The sequence below is a fragment of the Magnolia sinica genome, chromosome 8, assembly GCF_029962835.1.
Source record: "Magnolia sinica isolate HGM2019 chromosome 8, MsV1, whole genome shotgun sequence".
Classification (NCBI taxonomy): domain Eukaryota; kingdom Viridiplantae; phylum Streptophyta; class Magnoliopsida; order Magnoliales; family Magnoliaceae; genus Magnolia; species Magnolia sinica.
The window spans coordinates 64,183,599-64,190,537 of record NC_080580.1 but is presented as its reverse complement, the minus strand read 5'-3'; the positions used below and the strand labels follow the sequence as shown (position 1 = coordinate 64,190,537).

Sequence of the window (6,939 nt, the reverse complement as noted above, 5' to 3'; positions counted from 1 at the left end):
GCGGTGTTTTCTCAAACTGAACGCGAGCCCACATCTCGTGGCCTGGGTATCACCTCGACGCGCGAGATGCGGCATCGGAACCGCGGCGACGGCGCGGTCGCTAGGGTACAAGTCTCGGGTTGAGCCGACTCCGGTTTGCAGGACTCGGCTTAGGATCAGGCGCAAACGTCGGATAAGGGTCGAAGGTTGCCGAAATTCGATCGGGAGGATCGTAGGAACTTATGGAACGGTACGGAGTAGGACACGGGCCTTACACACTTTTCACATCCATCTGATAGATCTTTATCTTTCTAAAACATGCAATGGATATAAATAGTCTGATAGATTCAAGACGTGCTACTGGTGCAAAAGTTTCATCGAAATCAATCCCTTCAATTTGAGTATAACCTTGTACCACTAGTCTAGCCTTGTTTCTAATTATATTTCCACACTCGTCAGACTTATTTTTGAAAATCCATTTTGTTCCAATGATGTGTTTATCTTTAGGTCTTGGTACGAGATACCAAACATCATTTCTTATGAATTGGTTGAGTTCTTCTTGCATCGCAACGATCCAGTTCTCATTAGCAAGAGCTTCTTTTACGTTAGATGGTTCTATTTGGGATGTAAAACATACATAATTACATATATCCTCAAGTTGTCTACGGGTGCGAACACCGGTGAGAGGGTTTCCAAGAATTTGTGTGGTTGGATGATCTTTAATAGTCCTCAACTCAGAATCAGTCTGATTCGATGAAGTATCGGGTTTATCAATGATTAGTACTTCATCATTATCTGAATTAGAAATTGGTGTGTTTAAGTAATCATCAATGACAACATTAATGGATTCTTGAATCACACCAGTCCTTTTGTTCAGAACCCTATAAGCTCGAGTGTTTAAAGAATATCCTAGAAAAACACCTTCATCACTCTTCGTATCAAATTTTCCCAAATTTTCACGATCACGTAAAATATAACACTTGCTGCCAAAAACTCGAAAGTATTTAACAGTAGGCTTTTTATTGAACCACAATTCGTAAGCCGTTTTATTATTATCTTTGCTAGTGTAGACTCGGTTAATAATATAGCAAGCTGTGTTGACTGCTTCAGCCCAAAGATTTTTAGAGAGCTTCATGCTATTCAACACGACGTTAGCCATTTCTTGAAGCACATTATTCTTTCTTTCTACAATTCCATTTTGTTGTGGAGTTTTGGAAGCAGAGAATTCATGTAATATTCCTTGGTCGGTACGAAACTTCTCAAAATTGCTATTCTCAAATTCAGATCCATGATCACTATGAATTTTACTGATTTGAGAAGATTTTTCAGTTTGAATCCTTTTGAAAACTTTTCTTACTTCTTCAAGGGTTTCAGATTTATCCCTTAAGAAGACTACCCAAGTGAATCTGGTAAAGCTATCAACTATTACCAGGATATACTTTTTCCCACCACGACTTTCTGTTCTGGTAGGTCCTATCAGATCCATGTGGAGAAGTTCGAGTGGTCTTGATGTGGTATTTGAATTCACCTTTTTGTGTGAGTTCTTGGTTTGTTTGCCTATCTGGCACTCACCACATATTTTATCTAATTTCTGAAGTTTGGGTAAACCTCTTACAAGTTCTCGTTTGCTCAATCTATATAAATTTTGATAATGTACATGTCCAAGACGTTTGTGCCATAAATCAATCTCGTCTGTATGGACCATGTAACATGTTTGATTAGATGAGCTGGATTCGCTAATAATATAGCAATTTTCAGACGTTCTACGTCCAGTTAATATTACAGAACCCTTATTGTTTAGTATCTCACAGCTTTGATTAGAAAACCGAACATTATGGTTATTATCACATATTTGAGATATACTAAGCAAGTTATATTTTAAGCCTTCAACATATAAAACATTTTTAAACACAGGAAGATTAAAAAGTTGAACCGTACATTGGCCTATAATCTTGCAGTTGCTACCATCACCAAATGTGATTGAACCATCAGTCATATCTTTCAGATCCGTGAATAAAGCTTTGTCACCTGTCATATGCCTAGAGCATCCATTGTCTAGGTACCACTTCGAATGACTTGTTGCTTTGAACGCAATGTGAGCAACCAAGCAGGTAACTTTAGGAACCCATTTCATAACTGTTTTAGGTTTAGGAACATAGTTGGTCTTCTTTTGTGTATATTTGTAGGAATGACCTATAGAGTTAGATTTTAAGAGCTCCTTGAGTAAATCAACTATCTTTTCAGCTAGTGGATTTTGTTTCTGATTAAAGTTGACATGGATGCTTCTAGGTTTTTGAAAAGTTTTTGAATTTCTAGAAAAATCTTGATAAGTACTTTTTCCTTTTGAGTTTGAGGACTCTCCTTTAACAAACATAGGAGGAGTATACTTTTGTTTAGGAGGTAAATTTTTATCATAGCCCAACCCGGATCGATCGCCACATTTTTTAGATCCGGATAATAGTTTTTCTAACTTTGGATCACCTTGGGCATATTTCCATGTGTCCTTTAGACTCAGAAGAGAAGATACTTTAGTTTTAAGTTTCTCAATTTCAGATTTTAAATCAATAATTAGGGAGTTTTTGAATTCCAAATCGCATTTTGATTTTTCAAAATAATCTGAAATTTGTGATTTTTCTAATACAAGTGATTCAAAACAATTTTTGAGTTTAGAAAACTTTTCTTTTTGAAGTTTAAGTTTGACAGCAATTTTACAACTTTCCTTATATAGGGCATTGTAAGCGTCTTGAAGATCATCTTCATTTCTAGATTCACTACTCAGATTTTCTTCACTTGTTGAGTCATTATCTGAAAATGTGAATTTGGCTAGAGTCATAAGAGCTTTAACCTCATTGCTCGACTCAGTTTCAGAATCTTCTGATTCAGAAGAACCTTCAGAATCAGATGATTCATCCCATGTAGCCAACATACCCTTCTTCTTGGGTTTGTCCCTTTTAGGACATCTATTTGCTAAGTGCCCATATTCTTGACAGTTGTAACATTGACTATCTTTCAAAGATTTTCGAGATTTGGGTCTAAACTTCTTTTTATCATTTGATTTTTGAAAATCAACCCTTTTCTTGCTTTTGAAAATCTTATAAAATTTCTTAGCTAAAAGAGCCATATCATCTTCTGAATTAGAATTTTCTTCTGAATTACATTTAGAAGATTTTAGTGCGATAGATTTACCTTTAGGAGCTTTAAAGTTTAACTCGTAGGTTTGTAGTGAACCAACTAGTTCTTCTACCCTTATATTATCTATATCACGAAGTTCTTGGATCGTGGTTACTTTAGAATTGAACCGTTCAGAAAGTGAGCGTAATATTTTTGCACACACTTTACTTTCTGGGATTTTATCGCCAAGACCCCACATTGAGTTTACAATGTCATTCAATCTAGTATAAAAGTCCATAAACATTTCATTTTCCTCCATATGAATTTCTTCAAATCTGGTTATGAGGAGTTGGACTTTAGATTTTTTGACAATTGTAGTACCCTCGTGTGTCATTTCTAATATATCCCAAGCTTGCTTTGCAGTATCACAGGAAATGATTCTTTTGAACTCATCCGGTGATAGTGCACAAGTAATTGCATTTAGTGCTTTAGCATTTGCACTACTCTCACTTTTCTAAAGAGTGGTCCATTGGTAATATGGTGTGTCTTTCATAGATTTTGAACCATCAACCCCAGTAACTTCCATGATAGGAGGATTCCATTCAGTCACTGTGGCTTGCCACACATTTTCATCCATTGATTTGAGGAAGATCCTCATTCTGGCTTTCCAATAGGCATAGTTGGAGCCATCAAAGGGTGGAGGCCTTGTGACTGAAAGGCTATCAAAATTTGACATCTTAAATAGCTTAAATCGTTAGCTCAAGAATTAAATCCAAGAATAAAAAAAAGCTATTAAGCTTTGATACCACTTGAAAAGGCCAAGCTATATGTCCTAGAGGGGGGGTGAATAGGACAATGCCAAATAAAACTTATAACAGCGGAATTAAAAAGAATATGATAGCCAAAGTAAATTACAATGCAGGAAAGTAAAACAACCTCAAAATTCAGATCTTGAGAGGTTGATACAAATGTTGTTCTAAGGACAACCTTACACCAAAAACCAGAGTTTATGGTAGGACAACCTTATTTCTAAAAAGATCTTTGTATCAAATCTCAAACCGAAGAGGAAAACAGAAACAAATATAAACTGAATTGAAATAAATTGTAATCACAAATGTATTGTTCTAGGAACAGCCATACACCATAAAAATGGCAGGGCAACCTTACTGGAACAACTTTCAAAAGAAATTAAATATCAAGCTGATAAAGGAATAGCAGAAAATAAATTCTAAACTATTAAAAAATTCTCACAATGCTTGAATTAAATGATTACAACATTCACCACCATACATACATCCCACAAAAGAATAATTAAAGATTAGAAGTATAAATCATTCAACTACAACACAAGGGATTATAGTGGTTCGCCTGTGTGTTCACCAACTGTTAAACAACAGCCACACAAAATGCTACTCCACTCCTAATATCCTCACATAGGGGATATTAGCGTTCACTAACAAAATAGGTTTTCCCAGGTTCACCCAAAACCTTTACAATTGTGTCTTTGTCTGTGGGCTTACACAATTAAAAAAACCCCACTTCTGAGTTTTCCTGGCTCAGATAACCAATACAACAAGATTTTTCTGGCAAATCTTGAAAGAAACCAAAACAAAAGGGAATTTATAATTAAATGTAAAATACCTGATTATCTCCTTCGTTGTAGCAGCCCGGTAGAACCAAATCAGAGTAGATGATTGAATGTCCAAGTTCAATGTCCAGTACTCAATTACAATGGTTCTAATTCTAATAGATTTTAAATTAAACCAAGTAGGGCTTGCCTTAATTGATTTTGATTCCAAAGAAAGGGAATAACAATTCCTCTTATCAAATCAGATTAGAATAGCAGAAACAAAATCAATTAAATAAAGCTAAGGAAAGAGAATATTAAATAAGAACACTTAGCTTAGATGGAGCACAAAATTAACTCCCAGAAGTTCGACGAAGATTGGCTTGAATGGATTAATTAATTCGATGATTTCTTCTGAGATTCGTGCACTATTTATAGGTGAGCAGATCGCGTGTTCGACTGGTCTAGAGAGCTCTTCGACTAGTCGAAGCAATAACAGATATTTGAAAAATCCGGCGGGATATGCTTTGATCGTTCTATGACTGGTCGAAGGTCTCCTTCGACTGGTCGTAGGTCACCTACGACTGGTCGTAGGTTTCCTTTGACTGGTCGAAGAAACTATAAACCATCGCTGGATTTCGAGTTGAAGATGTTCGACTGGTCGAAGATGCAGTCGACACTGTTCCTACGACTGGTCGAACAAATTCCTGGACTAGTCGAAGCCTAACAGATTTTATTCAAAATTTGTAACAAACTCACGACTGATCGAGGAATTTCTTAAACTGGTCGAAGTAACTCTAGGACTAGTCGAAGAAGGCCTAGGACTAGTCGAAGAACAGACCAAACTCATGTAAAATAAACATTCGGTTTACGTATCCAAAATGACATACTTCTAAGGCCAACCTATGGTCAGTCAAACCTCAACCATGAAGTAAGGACATTGAAACATTAGGAACTAGTGACCTTGAAGTATGAGCCTTGAAGTCTTGATGTAGATCAATCTTGAAATCTTGATGTAGCTCAATCTTGAAAGGGTCTTGAGATCTTTACAAACTGCCTTGTACTCTTCTTGAAGTCTTGCAGCTTGAGTCTTGTCTTGTGAGCTTTGCTTGTTTATGAATGTTGATCCTTGAGAGAGCTTCACTTATGCAAGTTATATATAATAGTGATTTTGGCACCACAAATTTGACAACAAACAGGGATATAAGCTAGAGCACTTACACGGGTATCGTAGGACAATTTTCAGTTGTATGAATGTTGCAGTCACAGATGCCGCAAACACTTTCATTAACCTTATCCTTCTTTCCTTCCATGGCCTCAACTTTTCTTATGAGCGTAGTCACTTTATACTTGAGATGATCCTCTTTTTTCAAGAGATACAATCCACCTTTCTCCTTAGATTGAGTCGACTTAGACGTGGTGTTCGATTTTGGGTAATAGTCGCATGATTGTGTTTTTTCAGCAAGACTATCAAGGTAATCCCATACCTCATCAACATTTTTATTAATGAATTCTCCATTACACATTATCTCGACCATTTGGCGCATGGAAGATGTCAGTCCATCATAGAAAAAATTTGTAATGCGCTACGTTTCAAAGCCGTGTTGTGGGCATGAACTGACCAAATCCTTGAACCTTTCCCAACATTGGTAAAATGTTTCATCCTCCTTTTGGGTGAAGTTCATGATTGCTTTTCTAAGAGTAATCGTTTTATGATGTGAAAAAAATTCTTTATAAATTCCCTCTGCATATCATTCCATGTGCCAAGGGATCTAGGATGCAGTGAATGTAACCACGTCTTAGGCTTCTCCTTCAAGGAAAAAGGAAAGAGTTTCAGCCAGATTGTGTCCTCAGACACATTTTGAAAATATAAAGTGGCTATGATCTCATCAAACTCTTTCAAATGTAGATATGGTTCTTCAGATTCAAGCCCATGAAACTTAGGAAGGAGTTGGATAACCCCTGGCTTGATGTCCATATGTCCTGTATTTTTGAAAAAAATCATGCATGAGGGCGTACTTAGCCCCGCTGGTTGTAAATAATCTCGTAAAGTACGAGGCGGGGGTGCTTGATGCACCTCATTCTCATCCTGAATGTCCTCCATCCTGGGTTGAGGTAGAAGAGGTTGGTTCTCAGCCATCACTTCAATTAACTCAGGGAATTTCGAGTGGTGTTTAGTCCTACGATGGATAGTTAACCCCTCAACCAATCCTCCTCCAGTCAAAAGACGTCGAGTATTGTCACGGGCCCACTTGGGCATGAAACACTCACAGCCCTCAATC

The 6,939-nt window shown here is 37.0% G+C and overlaps 1 non-coding gene across 1 annotated transcript; it reads left to right on the top strand.

Annotated features, from left to right (window-relative positions):
* Window positions 1-6,253: 6,253 nt before the first annotated feature.
* On the top strand, window positions 6,254-6,360 carry LOC131254517 (small nucleolar RNA R71). The gene has a single exon (XR_009175629.1). It is a non-coding gene; the product is annotated as a small nucleolar RNA R71 (small nucleolar RNA).
* The last annotated feature ends 579 nt before the right edge of the window (window positions 6,361-6,939 follow it).